At 32.0% G+C, this 14,643-nt stretch overlaps 1 protein-coding gene across 2 annotated transcripts in view; it reads right to left on the reverse strand.

Moving 5' to 3' along the window:
• Positions 1-11,379, reverse strand: part of LOC110465548 (zinc transporter ZIP2-like) — a 35,214-nt gene extending 23,835 nt beyond the window's left edge. For both annotated transcript variants that reach the window (XM_021521454.1, XM_021521457.1), the window contains exon 1: positions 11,276-11,379. The gene's annotated coding sequence lies outside the window, so the exon portion shown is untranslated. The remainder of the gene's footprint in view (positions 1-11,275) is intronic.
• Between the last annotated feature and the right edge of the window lie 3,264 nt (positions 11,380-14,643).

Here is a 14,643-nt window from a genome sequence, read left to right on the forward strand (position 1 = left end):
TATTACTTGGTGTATTACTGGTCTGTTTTTCAATATTACTTATCAAAATAACCCAACGTTTAACAGAAACTTCAAAGCGACGAGACAAGATACCACTAGACTAGCCATTGTAATTAAGCGAACACGTAGACATCTATCTACCTGACCTGGTCAGGAGAATTTAATATTAATATATACATTCATCACGAATTCCAGACATAAAGCAATGTCAAAAGATTAGTAATAGCATCAAATCACAACAAAATAGCATATATTTCTATTTAGGATGTCAATATCATATTACATGGAAACAGTATATTCTAACACGAGGTTAGTTTTATACTGATGTAGCAATTAACTGCAGAGACTGTATCGTCATTGATTTTCACAATGAAATCAGATATTCCACCAAACCATTTTCCTTCGGAGGTTATGTATGTATTCAAAGGTCAAAGGAATCTGGAAAACGTTCATTATAGTGTTGTAAGTTACGGAATAAACAGTTACAAACGTACTTAAGTGTGACGGCCTGATAGTATCTCCAGATAACACTGCGGGTGCCAGCTCTCCATTTAATAAACATCTAAATTGTAGTACAGTTTACATTTCAACCTCTCAGTAAAATTAATGCCAAATAAATGTCTAAACACGTTTAGCAGTTACATTTTATTTGACAGAATTTCTTGAACTAAATTATATCCTTCATGGAATCATCTCAGCTATGTGGTTATTGAAAAACGTAATTGATACTCATATATTTCCAATGGCAGTGAATGGGTTTAGTGTACAAGTAAAGGTACAAATCCCTTGTTTGCTTAAAGTACTAAAAGCAAGAGACATATGAACTTCACAATTAATTTACACAACGTTAAGATTTGGTTTTTAATTTGTTGATTGAGGTGTAAAATGAAAGTCCGAGATACTATTTGATATCAAAATCAATTTTATTCATTACTGATTTTTTTTTTCTTTTTATATCATTATTTATTTTTTGCTATTATTTTTTGTCCTCAATATCTCTAAGTTAAGTTGGTATGTGAACAGAAGAAAATTACTGCATCATTTTTGTTGTTCTGTATTTTGCCTACCGTTGTAAACGAAACTATTTGGCTATTCAAAAGGTTTGCGATACCGCGATTTCAAGATTTATGATTTATTACTTGGTGTATTACTGGTCTGTTTTTCAATATTACTTATCAAAATAACCCAACGTTTAACAGAAACTTCAAAGCGACGAGACAAGATACCACTAGACTAGCCATTGTAATTAAGCGAACACGTAGACATCTATCTACCTGACCTGGTCAGGAGAATTTAATATTAATATATACATTCATCACGAATTCCAGACATAAAGCAATGTCAAAAGATTAGTAATAGCATCAAATCACAACAAAATAGCATATATTTCTATTTAGGATGTCAATATCATATTACATGGAAACAGTATATTCTAACACGAGGTTAGTTTTATACTGATGTAGCAATTAACTGCAGAGACTGTATCGTCATTGATTTTCACAATGAAATCAGATATTCCACCAAACCATTTTCCTTCGGAGGTTATGTATGTATTCAAAGGTCAAAGGAATCTGGAGGCAAAATCTCCTGCCCAATGACCATCACGTTTACTCAAAATAATGATTTTTACCATGATAAGGTCACTAAAAGTGATCCTTTGTATATCATGTCTGCTTGGCTAAAGTAACACCCCAGACAAAGTATGAGTTATGTTAAGGACAATATAAAAATAGACAGGCACATCATATTTGAATAATGATACGTATTGGCTACACCATTTGACCTCTGACCTCCACTGACGGTATGTCTGGCCTTTTCAGACTTCTGCTTGTCATGCAAAGATAGCCTTGTAAATAACTATCTTTCATGTTGGACGGACATTTATATGCTCAGAGACACGATGGTATTAAGGTTCACTACATATACTGGTATAAAGACAATATAAGATCTCGGAGGTACTCAAATGGAAATCTCACCATTAATATATTTACAAAATCTGAGTTGCCTTTTATATTTTTGCAGGCTAAATGGTTAGCAAAAAAGAGCATCTTATATATGCAAACTCTTAATGGAATACATTAATATGATTATATATGTATCCAATGAGGTGATTATGTACTGCACAGATACTTGTTACACATCATGATAATTGCATCTTGACTTTTTGGTATTTAGCTAAATCTGTCCTGTCTTTGAAATTTAGCGTTGAGGAAAATGTTTTGTCACTGTTTGTTAACATTGTGGTGTGTTTTGTCACTATTGACATGTGATGTGTTTTGTCACTGTTTGTTGGCATTGTGGTGTGTTTTGTCACTGTTAACATTGTGGTGTGTTTTGTCACTGTTTGTTGACATTGTGGTGGGTTTATTCACTGTTTGTTGACATTGTGGTGTGTTTTGTCACTGTTTGTTGACATTGTGATATATTTTGTCCTTGATTGACAATGTTGTCGTATATTTTGTCCTTGTTTGTAAGCGCCGTGATATGTTTTGTCCTTGATTGTTAGCTCTGTAATATGTTTTGCCATTAACTCTTAACGCAATGATATGTTACCTTGTCTGTAAGTGCTGTGATATGTTACCTTGTCTGTAAGTGCTGTGATATGAAACCTTGTCTGTAAGTGCTGTGATATGTTACCTTGTCTGTAAGTGCTGTGATATGTTTTGTCTTTGAAATTTAGCATTGTGGTTTGTTTTGTTTTTATTTGCTTTGGGTTTGTCAGTTTGTTGACATTGTGGTATGATTTGTCCATGCTTTTAAACGCTGAGGTATATTTTGTCCTTGATTGTTAGCGCTGTGGTAAGTTTTGTCCTTGATTGTTAAGGCTGTCGTAGGGTTTGTTACTGTTTGTAAGCACTGTGATAAATTATGTTTGTCACCGTTTGTAAGCGATGTTCTATATTCGTCTCTATTCGGTAACTCTATTGTCTATCAAATTTTCTTTGTTAACTACATTGCGTGTTGTTGGTTTTTTTGTTATTGTTATTATCCAAAACATGTAACGACAATAATTGCAATTTACATTCCCAAACACAATTAAAACGTGGCTAAAACAATACTTTCTTTTGTTCGCAGGTATGTCCTAATTAAGTAAATATACAATATATATATCAATATAGAAAGATGAAACATCTGAAATATAGAAGTATGAGAGTGAATTAGGATTTTATAACCCCGTCTGACACTAACAGTAGAACGCTACCATAAACCGTCTCCCAACAGTACCGTACAATAAAAGGCGTCGAAGCCGTATCAGCAGGCCTCACGGAGCCGTGGCAGCCAGGCAAGTCACGCCGAACAGACATCAACATCTAAAACTGCAATAATCCCGCAGGAGATTTTTTTTAAACCTTTGTTGGTCTATTATATTAGCTTCATTTACCGTTGTTTCACGGAGGAACTGATCTTATCTATATTTTAGAGCCGTTTCACCATAACCAAGGCCGATTTTAATGATATATTATTTCAAGGTATTGTTTAGCTTTAATAGGAGTTGCACACACAAGTCATAATTGTATTGTACATAATTAAACTGGGTTGCTAACGTAACATTCGTTAGCTATTTATTACCAACTATTTAAGAAGATATTGACATTTTTTATTCCATATGAATAAATCCAATGTGGACGTATAGCCCTTACATCGTAACATGTTTGGTTGGATCATACCCTAAACTAAAACTAGTTCAGGTTCTGATTTAAATGTCTATACCCAAGTGATATTCTAAGATACAATATGCTTAACATATGATTGACTCTTTTTCTGCCATTTCCTGTCTGAAATACCTTAAAATAAGTCTATTCGTTGAAAAAAAGTGTTCTTTCTATAACAGCCTCCATGGTATAACGTCACGTTAGAAGATTATATCTGTGACGTCCCTATCACGATAACCCCAGAAAGGAAAGCGATTTCCCATACTTTATATGTGGATAAAGTATCTCCTGTAAAATAACAAAAACAGCAGTCACAAAATTTGGAAGCAGCGCATTTTCTGTATATGGACATGGTCGTCTTTGTGACGTCACTATCAAAACAATGGAATATGTTCATGTTTTATTAACAAATTACATCATACTTATATAGACGTTCTTTAAACATTCTTTTGGCCGAACAATTCCCTTTTTAATCACATAAAACAAAATACGAAGGAAATGAGTAAATCATTACGTAGGTATATGGGAATTAAGCCATTGCACCATGAAATTAAGAATTTGGGCTTGGAGCCTCAACAAATCTCTAATTCGATTCAAAATAGATTTTCAATATATGGTACATGTATAAACTTTTTAAATCAACCACTCCTCGTGACTGCTGTTCTATATAGGACAGCTTTGCACTTAATACCAGATATGGGAGAATATACGTCGTTGGTGATGTAGGATATAAAACCGCGGAAGCGACATAAAAAATGTTGATTTTGAAAAAGCCTTTGACTCGATAGAATGGAGTTTTATTCATAGGTCTTTAAAATCTTTCAATTTTGGTGAATCTTTGATTAGATGGATACATATTTTCTATCATAATAAAAACAGAATAATTAATAATGGGTATTTTCATCATTTATCGATGTTCAACGTGGATGTAGACAAGGGGATCCCATCTCCCCATATCTATTCCTGATAGGTGTTGAAATGTTGGCTATACAATTGAATAAAAATCAAAATATCAAAGGTGTACAAATAAACAATAGAGAATATTTGCTTGGTCAATATGCAGATGATGCCTTTTTATTCCTAGATGGTTCTTCAAAGTCATTGTCAAGTACTATAAATGACTTCAATATATTTTCTATTGTATCTGGACTTAAACTTAACATAGATAAGTGTCGATTGATATGGATCGGAAACAAGAAATACTCAGAAGAGATTTTATGCCCTGAACATAAATTTGATTGGACTTCAAAAAACTTCTTGGTATGCATTTTTCTTTGGAGTTATCTGAAATCATTGAATTAAATTTATGTAAAAATAAGAAAATTGCTTGGAATGTGGTCTAAAAGAAATCTTACTCTTTTAGGAAAGATCACAGTTGTTAAAACACTGACACTACCACTTATAACACATCTACTGTATTCATTGCGGGATACAATGATTCTTGAATATGGAGAAGGAGGTTAAAGATGATACACAATGAAAGTTTTATGAAATACCTGAAAATTAAGTGGGTGAAAAGGCTATATGATGGAAATGGGGACTGGCAAAATTTAGCAAAATCTAATTTTAGTAAATTTGGAGGGGAGAGATTATGGAATCTGAACAAATCAAAACTGGAGAAAATATCGAAAATATAACTAATGTTTTCTGGAAAGATGTTATTTTAGCATGGAAAGAATATAAAGATGATAATAATGAAGTATCAAGTTTTCTTGGTGATGATCTTTTGAATTACAGACAGTTAAGGACTTGTTGGACAATAATTATCAGTTTTTGTCATTCAATGATATTAAGACTAAATGTGAGAAAATGATTTTTTTACAATATTTTGCAGTAATAGACCACATTCCAAGAGAAAACTTAAACATAATACGACAACAACCATTGATCAGCAATCAATCGGAAAACAGTATTTTTTTAAGAAGACTTCTTCAAGCAAAAGATCTTAGATATGTTTATAAAGCGATTGTTGCTAACTACAAACATTATCCAGTTGAAAGGCAGGAAAAATGGAATAGAAAGTGAAATACAAATTTAAATGATGATATAGGTTGGTAGAAAACTTATTTAACAAGCTTTCTGGTGACAATTGACACAAAACTTCAAAATCTACAATTCAAGATTCTTCATAGAATATTAACAACAAACAGTTTTCTTTACCAAATTAATGTTAAGGATGAGGATCTATGCACTTTTTGTAGAGATGCACCAGAATCAATTGAACTCTTATGTTTTAACTGTGTGAAATTAATAATATATGGAATGATTTAATAGCTTTGGTGAATGACTTGAATAACAATGTTATCAGTATTGATCATATGAATATCAAGGATGTGTTATTTTTTTTGTGAAAAGGGTCCACCTATCAAAAACTATCTCATACTGATTATTAAATATTATATCTATACATGTCAATTAAAAAATATTGAACCGTCTTTCAATGGTGGAAAAAGACGCATTATTCAACGACAACAGATTGAAAAAAAGATGTCTTCTTTGAATAACACAATGAACAAGTTTAACCAAAAGTGGTCTCCCTTTAATATTTTAGAAAAAAGCTTTTAATATCAATTGCATATCCGGGTAAACTTAAAACCCGTAAAGAATTAATTAAAACATGAAGAAAGATTTTTGGTATTTAAGTACATAACATGTATGTATTATATCTGTCTTGTGTATGTGTTATGATGATAAGTATGTTTATTGGTTTATGGGTATGGGTAGACCCAAATGGCATGGCATATGTATAATTATTTATCGTAATAGAAAGGATGGATGTATCCACATATTAATGTCTTGATATAAAGAATGTTTGCAATATCTATATGCTGTCAGGCATGCGAAGATGTGTGTGCATAGGTACGAGTGTATGTGTGTACAATTATGTGTGGTATATATGTATGACTCAAGTAATATATTTGTCATTTCGAGTGTGTGTATGATGTATTTATGAATACATAATTTGTAGTTAAATTTCACATAATTGTACACTGTTTATGTTTTTGTGTTATAGGGCCAAAATAGCTAGGTACAATAGTATTTGTACTCTTTTTTATTTCCCCAGACATTCCTTCTTAAACTAATCCAAATTACAAATGAAAAACAACATCATTCAAAGTACATGAACTCGGTTTTATCTAAATTTTAGGACAATATGGCAATCCCAAATCAATAAAGCAGAATTTTTGGCATGTAAATGAATTTATAAATATAAAAATACTTTCAATATTTGAATATATAAAGCAGAATTGTTGATGTAATTTAATATATCAATTTAATGAAAATAAATATTATAGTTATTGGAATAAATGAAATATACGTATGAAAGAATGAATGATTTTGAATTTCAGTATGAAAGAATGAATGAAAAAGAAAGAGAGAATGAAGAGAAAGAGGCCTTTTGAATGAGGCTATATTATGTAAGAGGGATGATCCCGGGGCACCCCAACCCTGGCATCTATCTCAAAGATGCTGGGGGAATAAAACAATTTGAACCTAAAAAAAAAAAAAAAAAAAAAATGGGTCAAGCACGCAACATACCGAGTGCCAGTCTCAACCTTTGTATCATCGATTGTGAGATTTTTGTATCTGACATGGAAATTAAAAAAAATGCAGATCAATATTCTTTTTTAATTTGAACGTATTTTGAAACAAGACACCAGACTACTTTTGGCGTGTTCTCCTTATGACATAAAATTGTTCTTTCATATTTTAAACAGAAAGTGCATGTTCAATTTTTGAAATCGACATGTACTTGCGAGAAGCTAAATTAACTATCATGAAGACTGTGTACTTTAACAGAGGCCTATTAGTATCCCGCTATCTTGTCGAATCTCGTTTTCCGACAAAGAATGTTTGTACAAAAATAATTGTCTTTCTTCAAACTTTTTCTACTTCTCGTCTATATCCTGATCGACATTTAAAACCAGTTTCTGATCGGACGTGTGGCAGACGGCAGTCAACAAAGCTCCATTTGTCAATAAGGTCAGGTGGTCATCTAAGATAGAACAAAGCTTCCCCACCAGAGCAAACCCTATCTTATACAGGGAGATAAAAGAGATTTTTTGTAAAGTAGCTTTAGTTAATGGTTTTCAAAATTCAAAAGATTATATCATTTGAGTGGCGGAAATAATTTTTTGCAATATTTCACAGTAAAGAAATTTGCGAATAAATATCTTATGTTAATCGTTTTATTAGTCAGTCATAATGCCACGACCTTGCTTTACCATAATGATTATTCACCAAAAAGAAGTATCAGGAGACCAAATATACCTTAACGTTTACATGGAGTTAAATTGCCTGCATTACCTGTGTTAAGGTTTTGAGTCCTGTCAAACCATGCCGATCACAAACTATCCAAGAGGTATCCTTCTTGCGTTATAATAATTGAGATATCTAAGTTGCAGTTATGTACCAGTTTTCAGACTGATAAATATGTGCATTAGGTGTTATTAGTGGACAGAAGATGAGAAGGTTAAGTACAGTAAGATGATTGATATAGCAACATCAGGCGTCTTCCATGTTTTTTTCTCTGTTATTCAATTAATTTTATTATGTACAATTTAAGACTAAATAAACATGTCTTAAAGCTATGTCATTAAACCATGCCTGTCTTCTAAAACTATCAGATCTACACGTTAATGTAAACATGAGCCAGGCGCCTCAAATATGATTGGAAACGTGCTTACATTATGCAATGTATTACATCGAGAGTAGTGCATGTGGATATAAATACCTATCTCCATAGCAGAGATCTACTTTAATTTTTTAGGAAACCTCTTTTTGCCTCTTATATGAGTATTGAATTTCCCTGTATCATGGTGTGATAAGTAACCATATCAACTGAAGATTATAGTTCTGATGGGTTCCACGTGCTATTGTAAATGGGTTATATATTTTTTAATCCAACATTTATATATTTTCGAATGAAGTTTATGATAATTTTTATTTTATTTTATTTCCAGATGGAATGAGAAGGAACTATTCATATACTAAAAGAAGAGACCAATGTACCACAGACAACACACAAGGACAAAATCCGAATTCAAAATTGATTTGAAAAAAAGGCAATATTATTTTTAAATAATTGATTTCTTTCGTCGTCAACAATCTGATAAAAATATGGAACTAGAGTACCAAGAAAGTGAAAAGCCGCGTTCCTTGATAGCCTTTTAACACCCAGTGTTCATATCAGTCCACGTCGTTAACAAAGGTAAAGTCGAAAATTCGATTTTGATGAGTGCTACTGGAAAGGATAAATGCATCCCTAACTCATGCTAAAGGAACCATATCCACGTATGTACATAGAAAATGGACAGAATCGATTATTGCATTAGGGAAGATCAATGACGATAATTTGACAGGGCAGATAATTTGCTTCCGGATAGACAGTAAATGGTCAGATCAAAGTCGTGAATATGTACATAAATGGCACCATTTATATAATACGGTTGGAGTCGATATATCAGATCTAAAGTCGGGTAACAGCTAACATTGTTTACATTTTAACGTGGTATTTGATTTTGAGCGATATTTGTTGTCTTTATAATTAGTATTTAGGGAAGTTTGCTACAGAAAACAAAACATCCCACACTGTCAATGTATTGTGGTAGCATAACTCAATATTCCAAAATACAACAATTAAGAGAACAAAGTAAATCACTAATTACAGTACGTTGTATCTATCCGGACATTGTTTCCGAAGAAAAAGTATATATAATGCATTTTAAAGCTCAATGTTATTGCTAAAATTATTGTACGATGTATAAATGTTTATTTTTCTCACTAGAACCAAACTATCGTAGCCTAAAGCAAATGGGGTGCAAAACTTGATCTTATCTATAGCATTAGAGTTGGGCATAAGACAAATTTGTATAGTTTTTATTCCAGATTAAAACTTTGAAATATAAAAATGTATATTACACCGCCTTCGAAATAATTGCTTTTATAAGAATTAAAGTACTTAATTTAGGTTAATGTGTGAGAATACACGTGAAACTATTAACCGCCATGCACCTCAAATAACACCTTATATTGTGTTCATAGACATTGTAAAATAAAACAGCAAAAACAAAAACCACAGTGCCAACACTCACAAGGAACAAACTGAAATGCAGTACCGATATGAAAAACCCGAGTGACTGAGAAACACCTAAACCAAAGGGAAAACAAAACAAACCCATATAAATACGAAGGCAAAACCTTATTACACGGTCCACTACAGGGGTTATCGTACTAAATGTCGCATAATGCAGGATAATAGAACAGTTTATGTATGGTGTTGATAAAGTTAATTTAATCGATAAAATATAACCAAGTATGTACGCCATTTTGAGTTATTTTATACGTATTTATTCAATATTCAAAAGTATTAATTCTATACATATAATTACACAGGTATTGGATGAGTTATCGAAGAGTTATTGTCAAAAAACTTATAAAGTTGATATTACCGGATAACTTTCCTTTGGTTCTATTATAAATCAGTTATTCTAATTTGCACATTCATATATGATTTTTTCGGTTTTAAAATGCTCTGCACGCGTTATGTTGGATAATAAAAGGTGTAGAGTTTTGTGTAGAGTTTAGTGCAAGGGATTTGGATTTTTGTTTACTTACATTCTTTACTGTTCCGAATAATAAATAATAAGCAGGAATGGGCCTTTTTATGAAAGGAAATCACATGATGAACAGCTCTAACCACAAATACAATCTTCAATTTGAGTACGAATGTAAATTACCAAACCAAATTTGGGTTAGGATTTTGACCCATTTCACTTCCACCATTTAGCCTGTAAAACTCTTTTATATCCAACAGTTAAATGTTGTATGGCATTTCAATTGATAAGTATACAATGCATAAAGTATAACCTGTAAAAGCCAGTGAATGGTATTTCCGCATGAATATGTGGTCCGAAGCGACCATTTCAACAGCACTCAAATTACTATTGAAGCAAAGCGAAAATAAATATTTTGACATTGATTAGTACTTTTTCGCTATTTCACAATACAACTATGACAAACAGTGTAAGATAATATCAATTTGCCCAGTACAACATGTGTTACAAGAAATAGTATTATGTTTCAGACAGTATGTTTAGATTGTTATCGTGATGCAGACCCACGTCAACCATACAAATAATTAAAATAACTCTAATCGAACTGTCGTATTTACATGCATGATACCGTCATGTGTATATATATGTGTATTGGACGTAAAGTCTACCAGAAATATATTTAATTTGATGAGTATCGCTTTCATAACGTTATTGTATTGTAGACATAACATGCGTGCATTAAATACACCACACATAACCAATAATTGTAGATAAACAGCCGGACGGACAATAAACAAAATTATATTTTGACCTTCATCCTTCAATACAGTGCCATTATATGCTCCACGCTATTCCAAAGCATTAAGTATAATCCAATTACAGGTCGAAAACTTAAGTATTTGACCTTAGTACACATACCTATGTATACTTATCCCATGCAATTGAGTGCGTGACAGTAGCTAATGTACGTCTATTAATAAACTATATAATAATGCTTTGTAGGGGAGCTTGTTATCACATATACCACTAACAAAATTAAGAATAAGTAATGATGACATCACTTACCGTTGATAACGAGCTTGCCACCTGTTTAAAACTCCCATAGCCCTGTCGACCACCTGTTCTGTCTGCTGTATTCCCAGTAACAAGTGGCACACGCACGAGCTCAATGACCAATTCAATAGAGTAAAATAGAGTAAAACCACTACCCGGTGTCGTTACGGATCGAGGCCTAAAGAATGACTGCCATTTAAACGGAAGCGATATGCCTCTATTATCCCAGTGAGTTACGTTAAATAAACAGCTAGGCGAATCGAATGGAAAAATATAATGGTTGTTGTCGTAACGGTATTACACAGAGCTTAGACGGATTTGAGCGAGCGGATACATACAAACTGGTGTTTATGGTTGTATATTCATTGATTTTGCTGGTCTGTGGCATAGAGCTCCCTATATATATCTACTGGTGTAAATATAACGGAAGTGAAAGGCGGTATTACTACAAGACAATAGGAGTTGACTGGTGCTTATTGTTGCAAAATAACTTCAGGGTTTTTATTTCCAGCTATATCATTTGTCTGAGAAAATGTTATGAGTGTATAGACCCCTACTTACATTGCGACATAAATATCTATTGCAAAACAGAAAATAACTTCGGGTCATTCTTAATCATGATTTCTCTGTCTATGATCTATAATAAATTTGTTTAATACATGTATATGTTTTAAATCTGACCTGCATTCATCTGTACTTATATCTGATACGAATATCGATTAATACAAATAAGTTGTGTTTGTTTTCACTTAAAATAACTACATCATTTGATTTCAACATTACTACAATTTTACAAATAAGTATACCTGAAAATTGCAGTATAATAGTTTTCAGTTCTATTCTATGCGTAGTGTGACGTATCACCATAGCTTGAAATCATATATTGTGTTTGACCAAATCTATACGACCTCAAATCAGCGTATAAAAAAAATACAACTTACATTCCATATCTAAATATAAGGTAATCGTCCAAGGACCGAACGATTAATTATGTTGGTAAATTTTGAAATACTTCTCGAAATTAAAAAAAAAAATGCTTTATTAGTTTACATTTTGGTAAGTTATTAGGGTTTTTAGATATCCAGTCTGTAATATTGCTAATGGATGAGATACTTCAAGAACTGACTCAAATCTATAAAAGGTTATATTCAAAAGAATGTTGAAGTCTGCATAGTTTACATATAGTAGTGTGAATACGGCAATTTATTTAAATCAACCTTCATACCACATTCATGTTTTTTTAAAAATAATTCTTCTTTTCTTTCTTTCTTTCATTTTATGCTTTCTTTGAATGATGTGAGGGATGGAGGGGTCGAAACGGGTGCAAATGAGGCTTTGGTAATTCTTATATAATAATTATGTAACCAACCTATCACTTATACAAACAGAAAGTATAATGAGAGATACAATGACCAAAAATTCATTTAGAAGGGTATTCAATACACAAACAGATTTGTTTTATTAATCTATAACTTCGCCTAAATTTCATTCAACAGAAACTCTCGAAGGTTTTTTCATCCAACCAAACACTAATCATGCATGAACATTTTAATTCTTTTATGTATTTTGATAAAAAATCTCAAACAAAGCAACATCAATAAACAATACTGATATTATATACATTTCATCGACTATAACATAGTTATATTATACAGAATCGTGTTCCACAGTGCAATAAACAATCTGATATTAACATCTGATGAACACATGTATATTGATATATTATTCATTCCTTGTTTTCACTGCATACCAATCCATTACCCCCTCCCCTATTCACGTATTTGTTATGTTGTGTATATTACATCATTCCTGTAGCTAGTGTTGAAAAGAGTGATTATGAAACAGGTAACAAATTTACATAAGTGCCATGACACTTGTTTTTGTTTCCTGTTCTATTCTATAAAATGTACAACTTATTTCTCAATGTTTTGTCAAAACTTTGAATAAAACAAAGTTTAAACCAAGAATACTGAATTAGCTGGAAGCGTTATTTTGGATGTTACGTGTACAGAATTGAGTATGAAAAAATATGCTATTACTACGGTATCAGAAGGCTTATTAAATTCGTAGATTTCCTGAAGGTACTATCTGAACACACAACGAAAGAAACTTGAATAAATAAATCAATACATCAGCCAGCAGATATAATATAAAAAATAGCGTTAATTAATTTACACTTATCATTCGTCTATTGAAGTTTTGAAATGTACTTAACTCAACCATGATGGGTAATTTGTCTTAGATCTCACAAAACATGTCAACATTCGTCAGCCGCCTCAAGATATGTCAGCACTTTTCAACTGCTTCAAGATAAGTCAACACAGGTCAAATACTCGGGGATATGTCAACACAGAAACCTCTTCATGATATGTCAACACACGTCAAATACTCGGGGATATGTCAGCATAGAAACCTCTTCATGATATGTCAACACACATCAAATACTCGGAGATATGTCAACATAGAAACCTCTTCATGATATGTCAACACACGTCAAATACTCGGAGATATGTCAACATAGAAACCTCTTCATGATATGTCAACACACGTCAAATACTCGGGGATATGTCAACATAGAAACCTCTTCATGATATGTCAACACACGTCAAATACTCGGGGATATGTCAACACAGAAACCTCTTCATGATATGTCATCAAATTAAAATACTGGTTTATGTCAACATACTCTAATTGTTTGAAGATACGCCAACTTGTTCCTGTTGTTCGGATTGCTGACAATACATAAATATGGTACTGCAAAGTCTATCAGAATAAATACAAACTCCCAGTGTCCTGGATAAATTTGATGCAGAAAACGATTTTAGTTTAATGTGTTGGTCAACTTATATCAAATACACAAATATGCAACATTAAAACTTGTTTTCGTGTGTTTTATCTTTACAACAGGAGTTATACGTAGTGGTTTATCAATTTCGATATTTTCTGTAGTATATATGATGCTTTTTGGATATTTGTAATTGCTTGAGTTTTTCTTATATACTTATGTTTGCGTATATTTATACATAATTTTTATTATGCTTATATTTATATGACTGTGTGTGGCTGTGCATATTTTTTATAAGCATATGTAGAACATGATTGTACTAATACATAGTATATATATTAAAAATATATATAATATTTGTTTAACAATCCTTTGTATTTATAATTTTCATGCATACCGACATTTCTAATTTTATGTAGATATGCAGTTTTTAATCGCAGTTTGATACAGGAGAACATTAGTGATACCTTCAATAGTCATGAATAGAAATGTTAACAACAAAGTACAAAGTAACTAAATCTTTTAGTTGTCTTTGTGTTATATACACTTTGTACAAGGATGAACTTTATCACCTAGTTCATGATAATACTTTGTA

The sequence above is a fragment of the Mizuhopecten yessoensis genome, unplaced genomic scaffold, assembly GCF_002113885.1.
Source record: "Mizuhopecten yessoensis strain PY_sf001 unplaced genomic scaffold, ASM211388v2 scaffold11091, whole genome shotgun sequence".
Taxonomy (NCBI): Eukaryota; Metazoa; Mollusca; class Bivalvia; order Pectinida; family Pectinidae; genus Mizuhopecten; species Mizuhopecten yessoensis.